At 36.5% G+C, this 24,908-nt stretch overlaps 1 long non-coding RNA gene across 3 annotated transcripts in view; it reads right to left on the bottom strand.

Moving 5' to 3' along the window:
* Nucleotides 1-394: 394 nt before the first annotated feature.
* LOC141571812 (uncharacterized) overlaps nucleotides 395-24,908 on the bottom strand; it is a 578,309-nt gene continuing 553,795 nt past the window's right edge. For all 3 annotated transcript variants that reach the window (XR_012496871.1, XR_012496869.1, XR_012496870.1), the window contains one exon: nucleotides 395-2,508. This is a non-coding gene — a long non-coding RNA (uncharacterized LOC141571812). The remainder of the gene's footprint in view (nucleotides 2,509-24,908) is intronic.

Below are 24,908 nucleotides of genomic sequence, written 5' to 3'. Positions count from 1 at the left end.
ATAGGTATTATTTCTCTTCTGTTTTTATTTTTCTGTTATCATTAGGTAGAAAGACAATGACACCAGGCTGTTAGTGACCACTTTCCCGTCCAAAACTCACGTCTGAACATCCACAAAAGGTTTTCATGGGAGTGGTTGTGGGCTTGAGTGTATTATAAACCATCCTGTTTTTAGGAGGCTAAAATAAAAGTCATTTGAATTGACTGTTGCCTTAAAGTATTCTCTCCATCATTTTGATGTCCTCATGGCTATTTCCTATGGGTATTGCACTAGTGAGCATTCTCATGGCTAAAGTAGCAATATTGCCAAAATGATAAATAAAGGAAGAAAAGAAGAGACAAATGAAAAAGATGAGCAAAAAAGGAAGAAGGGAATCTTCCCTTATTGCTGACTTACTGCAAATTTATTGTTTAATTGCTTCAAATCTACTTACATGTGGTTTTCCTGGATTCTGGAGAATTTACTTGTAGAGGACCATCAAAGCTCTGAAAATTGACCCAAAACATACAGAATGAGAGTCTCTTTGGGAGGAGCTATTAGCTTTGGGAGGAAGTTCCTGAAGAAAGCCTTTAGGAATCTCAACGTTAGTTGAGACACCAAATGATTAAACGTTGTAGTAACAAATAGTTTATCTTGGAACTGTCCAAGGATCATTTTTTTTTCTTTTCTGCAATTAATAAAAAAGAAAAGAAAACATCATATGCTAGAGGGAACACTGATGAACACCCTGACAGAATGGACCACCGATTATATGCTAGGTGTCCATGACTCACTCAGCTCACCACAGAAGCATTCCAGGGAGCTGTGGTAAAGACAGCTCTCACTGGGAAAAGTGAAGTTGTCCATGGGATATAGTTATACAAGCAAATACAGCTCATTGGAAACGAGAGGTGGGATTGAATGGCACTGGGATACTGGGAAAGATGGGCAGAAATTGACCCAGGGATTTTTTTTTTCCTGTGTCATTCCTTATCTTGTCTCCAAACATACTGAAAATTCTTCATGGCTAAAGTGTATATATTATTTTCTTTATTCTCCAAGCACCTATCTCACTGTGATATTCAGCAAAGGTTTATTAATTCGTTGATTGGTCATGCGTAGGAACTAAGGTGATAGGTGCTGATATTTAATAAATAATGAGCACGTGACGAGAGCTTTGGAAGGTTATACATATACATTATCTCACTGAATCCTCACAACCATTCTCTAAGGTCAGTAGTATCAGTCCCAATTGGCAGATGAAGAAATTGAGGCTCAGATAAGCTAAATAAATTTCTCATAATGAAAATCATGTTTCTGTCACAGTTCTGTCTTTAAACATTTCCTGAAAAAAACTAGGTTGATGGTACAAAATGACATCTTTTGCCCATGTATTACTTCTTTTCCAGTTAATCACTAGTATCAGAGCCCTATGTCTTTTGCATACAACTATTCACTAAGGTAGCAGAATGTTTTGAGGATTTGTAAGAAACGAAGAAGGGCTACAATTTGACTGAAGAGTGAAAAAGGCTAAGATAATAGTTTAAGCAAAAATGAATCCACCTTTAAGTCCCGATGATGGAGATGCTAAATTATGTTGAATTAATTCTACCAATACCAAGAAATGTCTATGCATTTATGTTCTTTTTAAATTGCATAGTGACCCCAAGGACTTCTTGGTGGATGGGGAAAACCACAAGTGGGTGGTGATAAAAAGCAATCATTTGTAACTCATCTGGTGACTGAATGCAGAGCTGTTGGGAGAAACCCCACAAAGGATGCTTCTCACAGGCATTTGTAATCTAACCTAATGAGGGACACCCATTAAGCGTGCTCAGAAGCAAAACCAGTTTCTTTAAAACTCAGTTTCACAGCCTATAAAATAGGAAAGCAAACACCTGCCCTCCCTCTTAACATAAAGAGAAAAGGTGTGTGGCAGTCACACGTCCGAGCTCAGCTGCAGGGCATTTTATATTGGGTTTCTGTCTTCCACTTGTGCAGAGCATTGCATCCTCTTCTTCCCCCCTGTCCCCTGGTTGAGGTGTTGTTTGCAATGCTGATTGTTTGTGAAGGTCACTCTGTCCACTAGCCCATTCCCTCTTCAAACTCCATGAAATAGCAAAACAAGGCCTTTTAAATGCATAGCTCCTACCAATTTTAAAAAGCAGTTTTCACAAATGGACGGGGTTTTGAGTACAAGAAAGACCCGATGGGCCAGAATGGTTCTGTAGAGGCCCTCGTGGGGCTGGGGAGTCATGATGCTAGCCCTAGCGTTTAATAAGGAAGTCTAAATGTCATCCTGACAGTCCTGTCCTGGCTAAGTCAAGTACACTACCTTGCAAGGGGACCCTTATATCATACCAGTTAGTTGAGGAGCAGTGGAAAGTTAGTGATGCCAAAGGCCATTTTCTCTGTGTGGAATGGATTCAAATGCACGGAAAGTACCAGGTCAAAAGTTCTAAGTGGTGCTTGTTGATTCTTCTGGCAGAAGTAGGTCCACAAGGGAGAAGCAGTTACACTTCGCAGGAACTGAAAAAGAAAGGATTTTAAGATGCATCAGCCAGCTCCAGTGACAGGACAGCTGCACTGCACTAGACCCCTAAGACTCCAAGAAGTTTCAGGCTGATGGGGTAACTTCATTCTGATGGGGGGCGGAAAATGTGTTTTCTCTAGTTCTGGCAACCTAGCAAGGAAAAGGAGGTATTAGCAGAAGTCGGAGCCTTCGGGGGCCTGGCCCACATCCCAGCCATATCCTGAGAAAATGGCAGGACTTCCAAAAATTCTTGTGGCAGGGATTCGCATTTCCTGTCCTAAATGGTTAAGCCATCTGGAATGTCTATTATGGAAGCGTTAAACTTATGGAGCTGTCCTCACGGGCTCCCAAAACCACTTCAAGTATTCTACAGAGTAAAAATAAGTTCAATAAAAACAAACTATGCAGATTACCAACTCTTCCAGAGGCAGAGGCACAAATGTACCAGTCATATGGAAATATCAAACTATGAAAACTACGATTGTGAAAAGTACATTCCACTGAGTGATTTCAAAGAGTAAATTGAAGACATAAAACTGAACCTGAGATCAGGGAATTTCAGCCAAGCTCATGCCCTGGGGTTCCTACAGCCACCTCCCTCATGTATGCTAATGGTCTCCACACAGACAGCACAAAGGAAGGAAGGTGGGTCCATGCGGCAACCCCCAGCTACCAAAAAGCAGCTACAGCACTTTAATGATGGAGAGACAGCCCTGTCATCCATCTATACACAGACAGCATTACTCTTCTTTAGAGGTCATTGTCACTTTAGAATGTACATGTAAAGGCACTGACAACTGAAACTACGTAACAGGAAATTTAGACATAGTGCAAACATGCCCGCTCATAGTATATTCATTTTCTGTGACTCCATCACAAATTACTACAAACCCTGTGGCTTTAAACAATACCATTTATCATTTCCCAGTTATGTAGGTCAGAAGTCCAAGCAGGCTTGACTGAGTTCTCTGCTTTGGGTATCAGAAGGCCCAAATCAAGGTGTCTGCCAGGCTGGGCCCTAACCTGGAGGCTCTGGGGGAGACTCCACTTCTGGGCTCATCTGGTTGTGGGCAGAATTCAGTTCTGTCGGCCTGAGGTCCCTATTTCCTTGTTGGCTGTCAGCTGAGGGCCCTCTTGGTGCCTGACACCCACCTGTATTCCTTCCGATGTGAAGCCCCTTAATGCCCTCTCACCCTTAGAACCTCTCTGACTTTTCCGTCTGCCTGCGGTCTGAGAAAACGCTCTGCTTTTAAACGACTCATGTAAGGAAATTAAACCTGCCTGGATAATCTCACTTTTGCCAAAATATAAGGAATATAATCACAGGAGTAAGGCTGGGGCGTGAGGGTCTTGGAGTTGATCTTAACATTCTGCCTACCACACAAACCTTCGGACTCACTGTAAAGAACAGAAACAGTCGTGTGCTTTCCTACAAGATGATAGCTTTCTCTGTTTTTAAGGAGGGTACCCAAGAGGAGGCGGCCTGTATTTTTGTGTGGAATGTGCAACCGTAGGGAGTGTGTGTGATGGTAGTGGTGGTTGTCAAGTCTCCCCGTGGCTGCTGTTTAGTATAATTTAAGATGACCGCAGGCATATGTGCTACCTCTGACCACACAGCTCCTTCTGGACTTCCCCCCTTACCCCAGACCCCATCAGAGCAGTCTCCGCACTGAGGCTTGAGGAAACCTTAGTTTCCACCACCATACTGCCCTGCTGAGTAGTTATTGGTGTTGCATATGCTCTGTCCACACTGATCCCCCTTTATAGACCTTCGCTTCCCCAGTGTACCCTGAGCTCCTCAGGAGCGGTCGGTGGGGCCCAGGGAGATTCCACACACCTATGAATCCCCTGCTTAATCCTGTATGAAACCTGAGCCGGAGCAGGTGCTCCATGAATGACTGTTAGATTGAAATGGGTAGTGCCATTACCCTGTACTGTGTTAGGTGTAGGCAGTAACAGCTTTGCATGCTGGTATGTTAGCAAAACAGATTAAGGTTTTAAGTCTCACCCTAGCCAATCAATATATATTGCAACACAGAATCCATACACTTCTAAATGAGTTTGTACAGTTCAGTTACCTTCTTTCCCCATTCAGGTAATACAATTCCCATATTTAATCTATTGGCTGCTTTGTGAGCTTTCAGAAGCCAGGGGATTATTTTCTTTGCTCCTGCAAATGACGTCAGAATCAACAACAGTGAGTAGGCCCATATCACTTCTGCTCCAGGTAACCACATGGCTTGAGAAATAGGGCGCTATGGTCAATGAATGGACTCTTCTCCACTCCGATTATCCCAGTACCACATCATCCACCCATAGCAATATCACTTCCACCCAAGGGACCTGGGAAGCTCAGAGCCACCAATCAAAATGTGATATGTAAATCTAATGGGTGCAGCCAGATTTATAATGAAGGACTGGATGGGGAAAGGACCTACAAAGGTCCCCCAGCAGATAGCACTCAGGGTGGAGACACCTCCACACAGAAAATGGCATTTCACTGCTGCCCATAGAGCTCAGGCAGCTACCTTACAGATTTGCAGGGTGACAGTGGGAGCGTGAGCAGGCATCGCTGCGCCAGCTCTGAGGAAACCCCTGATGGCAGATATTGAATGCTTCCAGTGACACAAATTTAAATATTGTCCTTAGGCTGACACAGATCCAGGGACTTTTCCTGAATAAACTATGTTTGGAGAGCAGCCAAATGAAAGGGAGGGTGGGAGAAAACTGTGTGACTCTGAATCCTAAATGATTGGACCGTGGAGCATCCCTGGGCCAGGCTAGCCAGCCCCTAAAGTGACCTGCCCCTTTGTACTTCCAGTAGATTACACACTGAATAGATGCCCCACAGTCAGGGGCAGGGCCCAGGTTTGGATACTTGAAAAATATTTACTCTGCTTCCAGCGGGCTTCGTGGTACCTCATCCAGGTCATTGCAGGCAGTGCTAGTAATTGAACACACTATACAGGTCCTGTCTAAGCCTAAGAGTGCACGAGGTTAGAAATGTAAAGAAAATAGATGAGCTGTATGTAAACTAATTTTATAAGGAAAAATAAGAAAGTGAAGATGAGTATGAAGATAACACCTTTATTGTTTACCGTGCTTTATAGGCTACCATATATTCTAACAATAATATTCTGGCCTTACACTTAGAAAGTTACAGACTAAATAACTGGTATTCGGGGTACTTCAGCATATGCCCCTCAAAAACATCAGAAAGTATCCAGAATACATTGCAAGTGTTTTGTAATGAATTACTACAGCGTTGGGATGGTTGTAAACAGATGAAGCTTTATCATATTTTGGTTGAGGTTTTGTTTTGTTTTGTTTTGTTGTTTTTCCCAGGGAGCCCTCTTGTGGGTGACAGGCATATTACTGGAACAGATTTTCGTTGACTTGGTTGGAAAAGGGTTGGGAAGAATTCTTCATATTTCAATCATGATGAGCCTAAGTATGTAGGCACTTTTTTTGCCCCCACATTTTTTCTCTACTTTTGGTTTCCCAAATTCAATTACAGAATACTAGACTTCTAAGCTTTCAGGGGACATTAAAGATGATCTGGTCTGGTGATTTGCAAACTGATTGGTCATTGTCATCCAGAGAGAATGTAAAAAGGATATATCCCTGGGTAATGTATTCCAAGACATCCTGGGTTGGTAAGTCTGGAATAGGCTAGCAATCTTTATTCTCTTAAATATCCCCTGGTGGTCCTGGTTATGAATCAGACTTAACTCCCCTTCTGCTTACACTTGCTGCACCCCAAGGAATATTAATCTATAAGGTTATTCATTCTCTCTTCCAATTCAACTGTGAACTACTTGACAGGCATAGGGCTCGCTTGACTTCCTGTCCCCACTCCCCAATACCTAGTGGTGTGATGAGTAAAGAGTAAGTACTCAATAAATGTTTATTGGAGTGAGTGAGATAATTTTAGTCTACTAATCTATAGTGTTAATAGTATGCAAAGTACAGTCCCAAATAGATTTGCACTCTGGAAAACTTTAACAGAGATTTCAATATAAAATCTCACAATAATCAATCAGTACAATGCCCTTACAGAATCCAGACACATTCAAACAACTATTGCGTATATTTGTAATCCTTATGTTGAATAGTGGGAATGAAGTTGATATTTGTTTTCCCCCACTTGCATTTAAAAAGAATGTGCTGTTATATTTCAGTTAGAGTTAATAAAGCTTTTCATCCCTTCTCACCAGTCGGTGTAACATACTTGTATGAGAGCAGTAATGGAAAAAGACAATCTGCAAGGAATTGCCCAACATGGATACTCTCATTTATATGCACAATTTTGAATTCCAAGAAAATAAGAAGCAAGTTACCATGCATTTACCTTTACAAATGCTGGGATGAGACAAGGTTGGATATAAGCAATTGTATCTGACGATAATATATTCCATTTGCAATTGTTAGAGATTTATGCAAGATAGCAGATAACACCTTCCTTTTGAATTTGAAATGCTGTATAACCTTTTGAAGATAACAGGGGATATTCATCCGAAATAATGGTAGGAAATTTATAGCAAAGACCACATAATTAGTTGTTATTTTTTTGCAAGTACCGTATACTCTGATAGGAACATGGCTAGAAAAAAAAAAATCCTGCAGTAAAAAATCAACTTGTTTCTTTTTTTTTTTTTTTCCTTTTTCTTTTTTTGCAGTTGAACAGCTTGGTTTATAGTGTATGTAATAATTTAGAAGAATATAAATAAAATGTAAGACAGCCTCCTGAAATCATGAGCTCTATTGGATTTGCAGGTTTAATTCTAATGTGTATCCTTATCAAAATAGCAAATTATATGGGTCTGGGTTCAATTCTTCAGCATGATAGACATTCTTTAGTACAGAACCTAGCAAAATTCAAAGTAAGAAGGAAGAAACATGAATTTAATTATCTTAGGGTGATTACTCTTTGCCTGATATTTTACAGCAGAATTCAACAGTAAAGCTACTGCTCCAAAAAGCTACTCGAAAGGAGCTTTACTCCAACAGGAGTAACTCAACAGGTGTTCCCCTAGTACTGTGGCCTGACAGTTCTGTTCACCTAGGCTAATATTTCCAGCTGATATTTCCAGATATGACCGTTAACTCCCTGCGTAGTTGAAATGGCTCGTGTAGAGTAAACCACTCTATTGACTCTTCACATATCTATAGAAAGTTCTCCAATGTGCAGCAACTCCCACTGAGTGATGCGCAAGATGTCTTCATCTCTGCCATTTCAACCTGGTCTGGTGGTTCAATGGAAGAGTCATTCTACTTCCTGTCACCAGGCCCTTGATATCAGTGAAATGAGGTGGAAGGCCTCTTTTTTTGCTCCCTAAAAGGCAACTTTAATTCCAACTGCTGAGCCAGTAGTTTTAAAGGCACTTCTTTTGCTTAGTCCCTTAATGTGATTTCAGAGGAAAGTTCCTTGACTACTTGGCTATTCTTCTATCACTTTTCTCCCACTTGTATACAGCCAGAGACAACATTTTCCTAAACATGGTGCTGATGGATAGTTATTTACTTCTCTTTACATTCATTCAGTGACTTCTTTCCAGGTCCTGCTTCTGTTAAATATTAACTGAGGAATGTCTTTCTCCCTCCCCCCATATCCCCCCCCAAAAAAAACCCTAAATCAAATCACTCTCCTTTAAGGAGATAAAAATATAGTAATAATAATAATAATAAGAAGAATACTACAATGTGTTAATAGTAATATAACTTCTCATAAAATAACAAAAAAGTACAATAGGCAACAAAGTCTATGGAAATTCAGCACCTGAAAGGGTTACATGTTCTAGAATAACTGAGCAAAGACTCATGGAGAAAGTGGGATGTGAGTGGGAACTTAGAGGATAAGTTGGTTTTGATCGTAGAAAGAAGGTGGGGGCCATTTGAATATCTTGTGTCTGTGGAAAATGTCACCCTCTCAGATAAGAGGAGGACCAATCAGGATGCCACTCTTAGAGGGGATGATCCCTGGGCTGCTCAAAATTTGCATATACTTAGTTACTAGAGTTGTTGGTTGGTACCCTCAGTCTTATGTCTCGCCTCAAATTAGAACTAAAATGTCAACATGACAATGAGAAAGCTTTTGTCAAAAATGATTGAGCACACACTGCTGAATGTGAATTTTATACTGGTTGCCAAACATATGACTTGGGGGTATATAGATATTTTCAAATTACAAGTGACATCCAGAAATAATTGCATTGTGATTCCTGTATTAATTATAATACTAATGCTCTGTAATGATGTGGTTTCGATCTGGATTTTACTCCCGTTTCCTAGTCCTGATTCTGTAATTTTCCAGTTAGAAGATCATTTCTTTTTTTATGAGAGTCCTTTCTCCTCCTTCTTTTCCTCCGCCTCCTCCCCCAAATCCTCCTTCTCAGTTGTCACAGAACATTGTATTACAAAACTGGTGTTTAAAAGTACAGACACACACACACAAAATTAAAAAGTAAAAGTACAGACACTCTTGGTTTCCAGAAGAGACCTCATTTTCATGTTTTTCTTTTCTTTTCTTTTCTTTTCTTTTCTTTTTTAATTCTGGCCATTTCTGGTATTATTTAATGCTGTGTATGAAAGACAAAATTTAGTCAGGGCCTAACTTTTGCAGCACAAATATTGTGCTAACGCCTCCCACAAATTGCTTGTACCTGTGTTTCTACAAAATGCTTTCTGCTGCAATAGTAGGAAAGGTATTGAACCAAATAGTATATTTTATACTGAGTACCCAAGGGAAGATTTGTTTTTCCCTTTGCAATAATTGGGCTCTTGAAGTTTGCAAGGGCAAAATACTCCCAAGTTACATTAGTAAGGGGGTTCCTTCATGGCTATGAGGAAATAGTTCGTATCAGGAGACTATATCCCCTCAGTAAATATAAAATAAAACAAATTCATTTAGGATACCAACCAAGAAATACTATGATATTGACTAAACTACTCAATTTCATGAGTCGTCTAACACTCACACTGTCAGAGAGAGAGGGGATCTTTATGGATCAGTCTCTCTCCAATATGGATCACCCCACTGAGCAAATGTTTCACCAGAACTGGTGTTTGTTTTTTCTTGCATTAATCCAACAACCCTTTATGTACAAAAAACTGTGCTAGGTACTGAGGTCCCATTGTTATTTTAACAATGCCCTATCTTCTTAGAGCTTGCATTGTAGTCACCTTTCATTAAGAGAAATGTAGTCTTTTCTTTGTAGCTGGTCCAAACACAATTGACTTTGACTCAGGCAATAATAACTAGAAGAGCACAACTGGTTTCACTTGACCCAAGTGGCAGTAGACACTACAGTGTTATACAGACAAGGCCTCCTAGAGATTCTTTTTTATTGGAGGGGATATTGGTTTTATGAGTTTTATGAGCATTGCTCCAGAACACATTCCGCTATGGGACTCTTTCCTGTGTCTTTCCTGCCTTCTGTCTCAAGTGACCCTCCATGTATCCCTTTTTGAAAAATAGTTGTGTTGTTCATATGTTTTATTCCTATGTTTATATTAGTCACAAATATCAGGAAAACTGAAAATATATGACAAAAATATAAGACGAACAATGATTTAGTAATAAAAAAAAGCATGGCTAATATAGCTTTACCGAAATGAAAGGAATTACTCTGATATGCAGCCACAACCCTGGACAATTTAGAAAATAAATGCACATGCATTCAATTTTACCTTCATAACAGTTCTGTGAGACTGGTTCTAGAGGCATCACTGCTCCCATTTTAAAGATGAATAAAGCAGGTAACATATTTTGAAAGTGGGAGAATTAGAATTAGACTCCAATTGCCTGGCTAGAAACCCAGTTCTATTTCCATGATACATTCTGCCTCCCCTACAACTGTTAATTTGATTCAGCAAATATTGATTAAATGCATGATTGAGTTTTATTATCCTCATGCTTGCTACTTGATTGACTAGTGGTTGGAACTGATTGGAATAAGTGGCAAATTGTACCAGGCAGCCTTCACAAAGCAAAGGGGGGCATTTCTGTGCATACTTTTAGGTGATAATGTCTAACCAACAATAGGTTTTCCAACACATTCAAAACCTAGAAATAAATGCCCCTTAATAAATTTATACCTTGAGTTATTTGAACAAATCATTTGATCAGTATAGATATAATTTCAATGCTTTAAACAACTGGAAGTGACTTAGATAAAACTACCCGGGAGCCTGGAGATATAGTAACATAGGATGTGCCCAAAATCTCTAATCACGTCCTCCCCTTCCACTCAGATCCCTGACTTCTGGGGGCTATACCCATTTGACATACTTGAATTTCTAATCATCTATAGGCATGTATTATGAATTACTCATTTGGCTTTTTTTCACACTTCATTTTTCATGATTTATGAATGCATAGCGTGTTTTATGCACAGCATGATTTGGGGTGAAGAATGTTTTTCTACTTCTCGGGGTACTCACTTTTTGGCACAGTGCTTATCCTCACTATGTTTAGAGAATAAAATTAAAACATCACCAAGTAATAGAAACACCCATTCTGAAAGTAATATAAAAATGCCAAAATCTGAGTTCTCAATTCACTTATTTGCCACTAGAGTCTATTAATTTGGCTGATTAGATTCTAAACATGTGCACCCATGTTTCTAAGGAAAAAGAAAAAAAACATGGAAAGAATTTGTAGTCCTTTTAAAGAAAACATTCTACTTATTGATTCACTAAAATACTCCTTTTCCCAGAACACTTTCCCATGTTTGTTCTAAGGGAGAAACGTGGTACAAAGTCTTCAGGCAGAAATTAAAGAGAGAAATATGCTTCCACTGGGATCCATTGACTACACATTTGAATAATTCTGAAATGGAAAGAAAAGCGTTCGGTATTATCCTAATTCTCAAGTGTTATGTTTCTCCCCTTCAGGGTTATGATGGGAGCTTTTTCCTGTGGGTCATGAAATGGTAGCCTGAGTCCCAGAAATAGGCTTCCACAGACTCAAGGCTGCACGTCCTTGAGATGGAATTAGAGAAATTTTATACTTGACCTCAAAAGAAAATCTGAGAGGTGGGTATTAAATGGGCAATATCTATTGAGCATTGTCTATATGTTAGGCACAATCCCAATTTCTACCATGTTTCCCCAAAAATAAGACCTAGCCAGGCCCTCAGCTCTAATGCATCTTTTGGAACAAAAATTAATATAAGACCCAATCTTATTTTACTATAATATAAGACCGGGTCTTATATAATATAATATAATATAATATAATATAATATAATATAATATAATATAATATAATATAATATAATATAATACCGGGTCTCATATTAATTTTTGCTCCAAAAGACGCATTAGAGCTGGTGGTCGGGCTAGGTCTTATTTTCGGGGAAACACAGTAAATATCCATTATTTTATGTAACCCACATGAAGCACTTGCGAGTTACTTATTGTGATTGTATTTTACAACTGAAGAAAATACATTTTGATAGTTCCGGTTATGGGGCATAAATATGGTAGCTCATCATAAGCTGTGCTTCTACAAACTGTCTTCACACAAACTTCTCTGTCAGCATGACTCAGCTGAACAAGGTTTATACATCTCTTAGCCACTGTCTTTTCTGCTCTCAATAGTGCTTTAATTCTTCAGCTTAGTTGGAGCTTTTCATGCCTTATTGTGATGGAATATAGTCAGAAACGTAACGTGCCCAATTTGGGTTGTTATTAATCTTGACATAATTTCAAACTTACAGAAAAGTTGCAAGGATAATGTAAGAACCTCATGCATAACCTTTATTCAGATTTTCCAATCATTTGTACTTTGACCCATTTGTTTTATAATTCTCTCCTTCTGTCCCATATATTATATTACATATGTATGTGCCCTATTATTTTTCTGATCCATTTAAGAGTCAGTTGACGACATCATGTTCATTTGCCCCAAATACTTAAGTATGAATTCTCTAAGATCGAGGACACACTCCTAAATATCATAGTATAGGTATCAAGATCAGAAAATTAAGAATTGATGCAATAATGTTGTCTAACTCACAGTCCACTTGTAAATATTAGTAATTTTCCCATTAATCTCCTTTTAATTGTTTTTCCTAGTCCAGGGTCTAATCTGGAATCACATGTTGCTTTTAGTTGTTTTTTTCTCTTTGTTCTTAAATCTGAAACAGTTACTCAGCCTATTGTTTTCTTGTGTTTCTGGACCAGGGCAATATTGAAGAGCATATACCAGTCATTTTGTAGAATTGACTTGGTTTTAGTTTGTTCTGTATTTACTAGTATTTAGATTCAGGTTACACATTTTAGGGAGAAGTATTATATCACATATGTGATTTTATGTCTATCACAGTATGTCATGATATTGATTCATCCCAGTATTGGTATATTGGTGATATTAGCTTTGAATCACTTGTTAAATTGCTGTCCTTCACTATAAGATTACTATATTCTCTTTGCAGTTAATGTAATTTATGAACAGATACTAAGTAATTTGTGGTTGAGATGATGTAACTGCTCTCATCAAACTTTCACCTGCTAATTTTAGCATCCTCTACTGATTTTCTAATGTCATCACTTCTCCTATAACTATTAGATAGCACTCCACTGTAAGGAAGACTTTTCCCTTCTTCAGTTATTTATGTATTCATTTCTTTATTTATATCACTTTAGGGACCCATGAATGTGTATTCTATTCATTTGTGTGGTGACTACACAATACTATATACAGATGATGTGGTTATACTCATAGAATTGTACACTTGAAACCTATATAATTTTATTAACCAATGTCACCCCAATAAATTTAATAATTTTTTTAAAAAGATTATAACCTATTACTATCATTTTTGTTTTTATTTTGAGACCCAAGTTGTCCCAGATTAGATCAAAGCAAATCCTTACAATTTGGCTACTGTATTCTTTTAACAAGCTCCATGATTCCTTGAGCATCCATCACTTTCTGGCCCAAGAGGTTCAAGTGCACTGTCTTTAATGGGCTGTGTGAGGCTTCCTCTAGTTACCCTGGATGTACCCCTCTCCATATTGTCCTCTTATCTCGGTTTGCTACTTATGGACACTTTGGAAAAACACACCACCCTGGACTGCTCGTTCTCTCAGTACTTGAGGTTAAGCATGTTCCCAGGTGCCTGAATCATGTGAAATGACAGACTAGTTCCATCAAGTTCTCTCTGTTCTCCATGCACTCTAAAAAATGTGAATATCAGCGTTTGGACAGTTCCTTAAATTTCTTTTCTTTTCTTTTTTTAAGTTTATTGGGTTGACAATTATTAGTAAAGTTACACAGATTTCAGGTGTACAGTTCTAACATGCATCCTTGCCTCTGTATCACCCCCACCCCTGGTGTCAGGTTTAGCTCAAAAATTAGTCTTACGAGTTAGTTCAAAGGCCTGTAAAGCAGAGGCTATGTACCTTCATCAACAAGATGTGTACCAGTAGTACAAATGGTGACTTGAGCAGTTTCAGACTACACCATAGTAAAACCAGAGTGTCAATAAGTGGGTTTCGAGAACTCCTATTAGGTTGGTGCAAAAGTAATTGCGGTTTAAAAGGTTAAAAATAATTGCAACCACTGCAATTACTTTAGCACCAACCTAATACATACAAGTGACTGATTTAATAGAACAGAGAAAAGTATATGTTGATACTTAATACCTGTCACTTAATATCTATGTGACTTTGGAAAAGCCATTCACCATCTCTGATTTTCAGTTTCTTCATTTGCAAAAAATGGAAAATGAGACACCTGTTCAATCAAATGTTAAGAGTTTGTTTTTAATAGAATGTAACTCTAAAGATAAATAATGCCTTTCCCAAACATGTACTCAATTTATTGAGTTCATTTTGATATTCACTTTGTCAAGTTACATGTACTACATAAAATTGTGTAGGGATGATCAGAAAAACGTACAAAAAATGGCAAATCCATCAACTATCTTTACATTACAAAAACTACATAAATTTCTTTACATGACAGAGGTGATTGCTACAATGATACATAGTACATGCAATATAGTGCTGACAATTAGTGTGAAACTATGCCAGCAGCTCTTTAAGCGTTTAGATCCCAGTACTTCCAAGACTGGGGGTGGAACAGAAACTCACTATCACTGTTCCCCTGATAATTGTCCTGCCTCCTTACTGTTCATCTAGAAGTAATGCTTCCACCAAGAGAGGAGTTAATTGGAATTGGATTTTCACAGGCCAAAAAAGAAAAAAAAAGAAACTTATCGAGTGGAATTCAATTCCCGATGCCCCCGAGACTGCGGCCATCTACCTTGTCTAGGTCACATGTTACCTTTGCAGTGCACTTGGGCCCAGATGGCAGAGGAGGTTTAACTGAGTCATTGTGGCAGGACAGGAAATCTAAGGAGAAGCAAAGTTCCTAGGTTCACTTTCCTTGCAGGGAGATGGAGCACAAATGGAACATCATGGCATATGGAAAACACTAGGGCATTGCTCCACATTGGTTTATAAACTCAGGAAAATGTTTCCCAGCAGACAGACAGATAGATCCTGCCAAGTTCCTTGGCTCTGGTTTGTGCCTTATTTTAATGATCTCCTCTCTCACAACTCCCTCCTTGAAATTGAAACATCTTTGCTTTTTGTGCTATCATGCTAATTGATTATACAATGTTGATAATATAGCAAAGGGAGGATCAATAACAAATAAATTATATCATGACTTATAAATATTTACTGCTGGTGTAACGAACTAGCTCAACACCTTGCAGATGCTCAGTGGGTTCTTTTAACTCTTCAAACGCATCTAGTTTTACATATGATGTACCTTGTCCAGGATGATGTTTTCCAAATCCTGGAAATGTCAAATCAGTAGTATTAATTTTATCATGATATAGTATGTTGTTTTTCTTGATCAAATTATGTAACTTAAGAAAGTCAGATTTCTGAAAATTATTTTCCACAGCCAACTACTTAGTGCAAAGTGTTGTTGACAATCCCATTAAATCATTCAAAGATTCCCTGAAAGTGCGTTCAAGGGTTCATGCTACCTGACCACAATTCTGAATGGCCGAAGTAAAACTCAACAGTAATTTGATGCTTGTCCCAAGCTAATAAGAATAATGACCAAAAGAAGGTATCTAATGCAAGCACTGTGCCAACGGCAAGGTTCCAGGGCAACACACATCCCATGACTAGATCAGAACATAAGCCACCAAGGGCAATACAGTAACTAGGCAGGCTAACAAGCTATTCACTTTTGACCTCAAACATCATTAATCTCTCACTTTGTATCCCTTCCTTCTAATTACAGCATTGCAAAACAGAGTGCCTTCAATTAAAAAAAAAATCTTGTTTTTTTCTATATATAGGGTACTGGAAAATATTTTTATAAAAATTTAGTTATTAAATTAATTATATTAATTGCAGTATGCAGATGATATAAAGTAATAATGTTCACATTTTGGAACTGTCAAATAGAAAGATCCCCACAAATAAACCTGCTGTCTACACAACCTTCAACTTCGTGGTCTTCTCTCATTAGTCAAAATAAACATGCGTATGAAAGTGGTAAAACCTTGTATGTACTGACCTATGAGGGAATGTTACACAAAATATAATGAATTGTTTGTCGACATTACACTTAAATCTCTCTACTAATGCTGATTCAGAGAGTGAAATCTTTCTCATAATCTGTAGGTCAAATCCTACAATAGTCAAAATAATAAAAAAATGTATCAAAGTAAAATTAAAGAAACTAAGGTCAGCCAGGTTTATTATAATTATATTCAAGACTTTATAATACAGAAAATAATTTGTTTATGAAAGTAGAATCAAATTACACTTTTGTTTTATTACCAGCTCTGTTTTAAGATTTCTCATCTTACGGCTAATTCACGGCAACTGACTTTTATGTGAAAAATACGTCTAATTTTAGATCTTCCCGTCAAGCTGCATTGAGACTTCACACTGAGAAAATGATTATTAAAATATGATATATATATATATATATAATTTTTTCAAGTATAACCTAAATTTCCTAATTTTAATACAGTTGCTAATGGTAACTAATGTATTTTGTCTATGTTTACCATTCTGCCACTTAAATGAAGAAAGCATATGCTTTCTCTCATTAGCAAAGTTGGCATGAATATAATTTTTATGGACTTACCCAAGGCTTTTTAGTCGGAAAGGGAAAATGTCTTTAGACATTCACTGAATTAAATTAAAAAAGAAAAAAATGAGCTCCCCCAAGCACCTGAAAGCTGGTTCGGTGGCAAGGCAGTCTTCATGAGCTTTGGTTAATCTGGGCTCTTATTCTTGGCAATGAGAGAAAGGTCTTGCTGGAGTCACATTTTTTTAAAAATCTTTTTCCTATAAAAATACAAACTGCAAAGCTATAGCAACCAATGCCTTTTGGAGTGAGCACTCCATGATTTAATAATTGAGAGCTAAACACTATCAAATTGAACTACTTTTCCTATTCCCTCCACAAAATATTATGATTGAGTTTTTCAGCTTCGCATTGACAAAACAAGTACATGAAACTCATAAATTCCTGAGAATAAATTATAGGGCACAGATAAGAAAAATACATCCTACTTAGAGGTCAGGATGACTCATGAATAATGGACATTTAAGACCTGCGATAGCTTTGAATTACCTAGTTAAGGATGCGTGGTCTCTTAATGGTGTTTTTGCTTCTGTCTTACCTTTGCACACTGAAGGCAGGTAAATCATTTTAGTACAAAAATCCGTGCATGTCATTCACCTGCTCAAGGATTTCTCAAGAGGTGTTTTGTCTGTGTGGGATACCCTACCCAAGATAGACATATAGTTTACCATCTCATGCCATTCTGGTCTCTACTCAAATGTCAACTCCTCAAAAATGCTATCCCTAAATACCCTAAGAGCAAACTGTACTCCCTGTTTACTCTGCTTTATTTTTCTTAGCATTTTTCAATATCAGATAATTTTGTATTCATCCATTTATCTGCAATGTAACATGCATGAAATCAGGGACTTTGTCTCGTGATCGCTAATGTGTTCCCAACACTCAGAACAGGGGCTGCCACATTCTGGATAATTAGTAAATATTTGTTAAATGAATGAAGGAATAGATAGACTAGGCCAGTTTAAGAACATAAAACTCACCAAGAGTGTGCGTTGAACAAAGGAGTGCCTCCATGGAAGCCATAACTTGGCAGGAGTCAAAGAAATGGTCCAGATCAATCTAAAGTTTAAGTGGGCAGGGAAATGCTTGAATTTGGGGAACCGTTAAATAATGTTTCCAGTTTATTAGAGAAATTGAAACTACTAAGGAAATAAGAAAATCTAAAAATGTTCTTTTCCCCAGTCATCATTTTCCATAGATCTTTTTTTCTAATCATAAATATGTGAAGAGTAGATTATCTCACAGAAAAGAATTAACTTTGCAAAGATTTTTGTTTCTGTTGCTGTTATCTTTTTAAAAAAAATGTTCTCCTTGTTTTTATTTCTTAACCATTCTTCCCCTTAATGGCATAAGTAAATTTGTGATGAGTGAGCCTGTTCTGTTAATGTGTACTTGCATTTTGGACATGTTCTCTCACTGCAGGCTAAAAAAAAAGAGAGAGACTTCCCCTGTGTCAAAGAATTTCATGTCATAATTATACAGTGATCTCCTTAAGGAAATGAGCTATTTTTCATCCTCTGTATACTTCTTGTAGTACATGTATGCCTCACATAGAAACTGTGCTCCAGCTCTTGATATTGTTGGATGAATGATTCAAAAATTAGGTGCAAGCCATATATGCTGGCAGTTCCTGGGATTCAAAGAGGAGAGGGAGGGAGAACTTGGAAAAAGATCTTCCCACCAATATGCGCTAGATTCATGAAAACAGGTTGGGCTAAAGAACTTTGACTCTAGAAGCATAACAAGGTGGGCTAGTGAAGAAGGTTCAATGAAATTCATTCAATTCAGGTGCTTCCTGGATGTTACTACCTGCAGAACTGGAGGCTGCAGTCTTAAGGACCAGGATCTTTGGGAAGGTATCCTTTGAAGGAAGCCAGAGAAAACTTCCTCCTATGAAGAATATAAATTGTACAAAGTGATAGGAGATAAGTTGGAACCAGGAAAGTTATAAATGAGTGTAAGGATCAGGGATGAGGCAATCCCATGTTTAGAAGAAATGAGAGATGCAGGACAGGCTTGACAACAGTGGTGAGACTATGAACAATGGGAAGATGGTTTTCTATAAGTGGCAGTAAGGCTCTGAAGTAGGGAGTGGTCCAGACTGCTTCAAACGTCTATATAGGGTGGGCTCAGCCACGATTCAGAAGTTATTGCCTATTTCAACCACAGAGTCGGAAGAACCGTGAAAATGCAGACTGCATGAATCTCATAAATCTAATCACTTAGCAGTGGCCATCTGAATATTCCATTAATGAGCAACAGATGGCAGATATTTAGGGAAGAGTCTAGATCTGAGAAAAAAAATAAAATACTATACAATAAGATGTGGAAACATAGGTTGGGGGTCGGGCAAAGTTTCTATTGAAAAATGAATAACGCAAATCCTGGTAAAACTATAGAGCAGAGCCATACAAAAGACCTTTCACAGTGACATGTCTGTGTCTGTGCCCTGGGTCCAATACAAGGACACCTAGCCACACGGTTAAGTACTTGAACTGTGGCTAGTGTGACTGAGCACTGAACTTTGCATTTCATTTTCATTGTAAATAGCCAGGGTAGCTAGCTAATGGCTACGCTATTGGGCAGCACAGCTATAGAGACATCAGGTCTAGGCTTTGATTAGCAGCATGGAGACGCTGAAAGCAGTGTCAGACCACAGAGGAGGTAGGAACAGAGGCAAAGCATTGCAGGATTGCTTGGAAGTGTGTTTTAATTTTCGGCAGTACATGCGTGTTTATGTGTCTTGGTCTCATTTGCTATCTAGATTGTTCTGGAACTTGGAAGGCGCTCAGCCTTTAGGGACAGCATTGTACGGAGTTTGTGGAGGTCTGGGAAGAGGAAAGGAGGGGGAAACGCTATGCTTTAGTGCCCTAGCTTGTAAGCTCCTTGAAGTTAAAGACTTTGTTTCTGTTGTTGTTTATTAGTACTATAAATCCAGCATCTAGAAGGTAGGCACTTAATAAATATTTGTTTCAATAATGAATGAGAGGGCATTTAATATCCCTGCATCAATGAATTGGTAGAAAGGGATTCTGAGGAGACTTTCTGTTGACCCTATAAAAGAATTTCGATGACCAAAGCAGGCATCGATCTCCCGTTTGAGTAAACTTTTTCCTTGTTATTATGGCACTTTACAGTTATTATTACTAGGAAGAAAGAACAATCATTGCTATTGCTTTTTGCAGCATGGGAGACATTTGACAATCTTGACAAGATTGGTGAGGGAGGGACTTCAAACAGGTCTTGCTTTTAAAGGAACATTATGCTCCCTTACTTACCTCACAGAGATATTCTGAGAATTTATAAATACCTGGTCTCTAAATGTTCATAAAAATGCCTGCTAAACTCCGGAGTCTGTCACAGAAGATACTTGTTTGAATGTTTAGTGGAGGCTACACTGTCAGAGAAAAGGCAGGCACTGACCGAGGAAAAGACATTCATACTTTTTGTTTATTTTTTAATGCTTGTTTTTCTTTTCCTGATTCTAAAAACAGGGGATGCACATAATAAAAAGAAAAAACATTTAAAAGCAGAAAAGTTTAAGGAAGAAGATGAACATTAACTTCACATTAATTAAATATAAAACTATTATATTTAGATCTTTTTACCTCCATGTCTGCACACACTCACATGCACTTTGAATATTCTGTCTTATTTTCTACAAGCATTTTCCTGAGGGGTCATTACATAAAACGAAATGTTTAACAATATTGTAGTCCATGTTTTTTACCTATTATGCTGATGGTGAATAGTCTTCTGCAATATGATTTTCAGTGAGAGTTTATCAGTCCTTCACCTGCACATTTTGCATTTTTCAATTCTCTGTTGTTGGAAACTTGGGTTATTTTCATTTTTATGCTTTGATAAATTTTGAGGAAATAATCACCATTTTGTACAAAACACTTGCCTCTTTCTCTCTTTACCTTTTTAAATTTTAATAGATTACTAAAAGTGTCATTGTTGGAGCAAAGGATAAGGTTCCAGTAAGGCGCTGGGTAAATTTTTAAAACTGTTTTATAGTAAGGTTACCTAAATTCACAATCCCATTAGGAGAGTATAAAACTGCTCATAAGATTCATTTTCTCTAGTATTGAAACACATTTTGTAAAAAATCTATTTCAGTGTGTGAGTGAAAAATCAATATTACTTTCATTTGCATCTCTGATTACTTGTGAAGCTGATCTTTTCAACACATTTTCTGGTGTCTGTAAATTGCTCATATTGAGTGGCCACTTCTGTATTGAGGCATGTAAAAAAAATATTTCTTAAGAACTCTTTACTAGTTGAAAATAGATGTTGCAATAATTTCTTAGTTTGCCATTTACTTCATAGGTTTATTTTTGTTTTAGCCTATAGATCGTGTGTTGTACATATAATACGGTGATCTTTATGTGATGCTACCAATTGATTTATTTTAATTTTTATCATTAAAACACAATTGATTTTCATCACAGTAAAATACTGAGAAACAAAAATAAAACAGAAGTTCACCTTGACCTTTACCTAATCACATTAACATCCCCTAAAATATATTTTTATCAGCCTTTATGTATCATTGCAGGTGTCATCTGCATATTTATTTACATATACACATAAAAGTACATATTTTACTTTTTAACAAAACTGGATTCATATATTTATTTTGCACCCTACATTTTTACTGAACTACATGTTTTGGATATATTTTGGCTGATTTATGTTTTGAAAAATTTATCTTCTATACACACATACATACATGCACAAGTGAGTATATTGAGTAGATCTTTTTGAACGGTGTCTTTTTTTTTCTATATTAACTCTTTAAACATATGGAATATATATTAATGAATTGTATAGGAACAAATCTAATTTTATTACTCTATCATATAGTATTTAACTTTTCTCCTAATATGATATCCTGAATAATTAATTGATTTCCCATTGGTATATGTTGCTTTTTTATCATAATTAGATTCTAATAAATTTTGTAGTGTGGTTTAAGACCAACTACTCTATTCAATTAACATGAGTTCTCATTCCTACACCAATTCAACTATCTACTAGTTGTAATTTTATCACTACATATCCATTAAAACCTGGTAATTTTTTTACCACATATTGTGACTTTCTGTTTCAACATTATTTGTGTTTCCCTCCAATCAAACTTTCAGATAACTTTTTCAAGTTTCCCCTGTCCTTACCCAAAAGAGCAAAACAATCTAATTTAAATCTTGATCAGGTTTATCTTAAAACTATATATTGATTAATGGGGACGTAACACCCTTACACTATTTGCTATTCCCTCTAGAAACATGATGCATCTCATATTTTTAGTAATTTGGGTTTATTTTGTTTGTTTAATTTCTATAAGTTCCCCACATTTCTTATCAAGGTGTTCCATGTAGTCTATAATTTGTTGCCCTCATAATAGCATATTTTCTCATTGCATCTACCAATTTATTATTTCCGGTGCACTGGAAAGATTTTAATTCACTTTATAATGTCTTGAATCATATTTCAGTTAATTATCGTGGGTTTCCACAGAAGCAACTCATAAATATTGATACTTGTCTCCTCATTACCAATCACTACAGATTTTGTTTCATGTCTTCTTAACTTGGTCAGCGTTTTAAAACAATGTGAGGTAACAACAGGGATACATAGTAGGCAACTCTATCATAATCCTTATTTAAGTAAAAAGGCCTGCAGTGTTTTCCAGGAACCATAATATTACCTTAATGACTGAGAATTCATATTATGTTAGTTTAGAATAGATCTTTTGTTGAAGAAATATATTTATCTGTTCTTTTTAAAAATACTTTTCCTAATAACAATAACAATAATGGAAAAAATAACAACAATGGAAAAAAATACTGCTAATAACAATAATGGAAAAAAATCCTACTTGTGTGTCCTAATAACAATAACAATAATGGAAAAAAAATCCTACTTGTGTGTCATAAATTCTTCTATTAATATACAGTTTGTGAACAATTTTTTTTAGCAATTTTGCAATTGCATAAATAAATGTTGGTCTATAATTATGGGATATATTCATCAAGGTTTGATTCTCAGGGTGATACTAGCATTATAAAATAATTTGGTAATCTTTCTACATTTTTCCAAATGATGAAATGTTTGACATAACATTGGAATATTTTTAACAATCTAGAAGAAGTGATTAGTAAAACTGTGAGACACTAGTAAGCCTTTGATTATTTTTCATTCTTTCAAAAAAGTATTAGACATTTTTTTGTTTTCTAAGATTTCTTGAGTCACTTTTCATCGTTTAAAAATGCTTTATAAAAGTATCTTTTTCCTTAAGGTTTTTGAATTTGTTGGCATAGACTTTTACATATTTTTTTTTTTTTTTTTTTTTACATCTTTCAATAACCACTCTGTTGAAATATGGCCCTTTCATTCTAAGGTGATATATTTGTGCTTTTGTTCTTTTGTTCTTGATTAAAACAGAAAGTTCTTTCGCTGTTTAATTCATTATGTTCTTTATTACTCCATAGAATAACTTCTTCAGTTTATTTTTCAAATGTCCTTTTTGAATGTATCACATCAACTGATTTTGATATTTTTTTTATTTTTCTGCTGCCCATAGGATGGTTGTCTTAATTTACAGAAGTTGAATGCTCAGCTTATTGATATATATTAATGAATAATTAAAGCATTTGGGACTGTACATTGGCCTCTGAGCATAACTTTGGGTAAATTCCACAAATTTTGATTTAAAAATGTCTTCTGGTTGCTGCAAACAAACTAAAGATTTTTTCCTGATGTATTTAAAACAAATTTGTAATGTTCTTATTTCGTTTTGTCCTCTAAACTTTTATTATTACTTTCCAGTAATGTACTTTAATGGCTTTGGTGTCAGAGAGTCTTATATGTTTATTCTTAAGTATCGGTAATAGTTTAAAGTGTAATTTTAAAATGTGAAGTTTTAAGTAACTAGTGTGTTCTTAAAATTACATACTCGGTGTTTGTAGGGTATGTATCATTAATAGTACATTATTAACAATTGTGTTCTGTATTTAAGGATGCAAAGTTTGAAAATATTTTATTCTTTTCTAGTTTTTATAAATGTGTTTCTTTTAAGACTACTTATCCACTAAAAAGCTAAACATTTCTGTCAATTTGGCCTTGTGCTCATAATAAGCTTTGTTTTATATATTTGACGAAGAAAATGTCATGCATAGGATGATGTAAGTCAAGCAATATACGGTTACTTTTCAGACCACAGTCTCCTCTTATACCCTCAGTCCAATCGTAGGTTATATACGCTATCTGCTTCCTGTTCCTCTCCTGTCTCTCTCTTCTCCTCTCTCTCATCTTTTCTTGCTCCCTGTATGTATGAGATAGTGGCAAAAAGCACAATAATGTTTGATAGATGAAGAGTAAGAGCAGTTATTGAGTACATATTGTATGTGGAATCTTGGGGTAACTGCCATGGATACTGCCTCAAATAAGCATCACAACTCTTTGAAATAAGTACTGTTATCGTTCCCATTTTACAGATGAGAAAATTAATACTTAGAAAGCCTCAGTAAAATGCCTAAGCTAGTAAGTGGTGGGACTAGGGTTTAACTTAGGTTCCACTGACCCCAGATACTGGTCATCGCATTATTCTGCACAATCACCCCCTTAGGTCCAGGATATATTCATTATGAGATGGAGATGGGTGGGGGTGGGAAGTAGTGGCTGCTTAGATTTCTGCTTAGTCTTCTATGGCCTCCAGCAAGGGTTAGACAATGAATGCAATGATATAAGTTTCTGTTACCATTTTCCTGGCTGCGTGAATATTTTAGTTCAGGTGGCAGACCATACACAAAACATGATCCTTTTTTCAAGCCAGATTTATTAGTCTCATCATCAGTGAATATCGTACCCTATTTTAGTCTGAGTTCCTTTTTGTCCCCAAATTCCAGGGGTTTATAAGCTTTTTCTAAATTACATAATTTTTTTATTTAATTATGTAATATGTGATGTTTTCATGGGATCTTAGAAGAAATTTTATTAATCATTAAAAGTATGCATGTTAAGATGTTAACTAGAAATCTAGTTTTTAAAAGTTTTTGGAAGTTAATTTTTGAGCACTAATAAAAACATCAGTGGTCCATGAAATAAATACATACATTGTATTTATATATTCAATTTATAAAATTAATTTTTATTAAGTTGAACATATATTTTAATAAACATTATATGCTATTTTTAAGGGCCTAGAACAATGTGGGAGTACTTCTCATAAGTCTGGTTGGGAAATTCTGGTGTCTC

Source organism: Rhinolophus sinicus, linkage group LG05, assembly GCF_036562045.2.
Source record: "Rhinolophus sinicus isolate RSC01 linkage group LG05, ASM3656204v1, whole genome shotgun sequence".
NCBI classification, from domain to species: Eukaryota; Metazoa; Chordata; class Mammalia; order Chiroptera; family Rhinolophidae; genus Rhinolophus; species Rhinolophus sinicus.
This window is presented reverse-complemented; position numbering and strand designations above follow the sequence as displayed.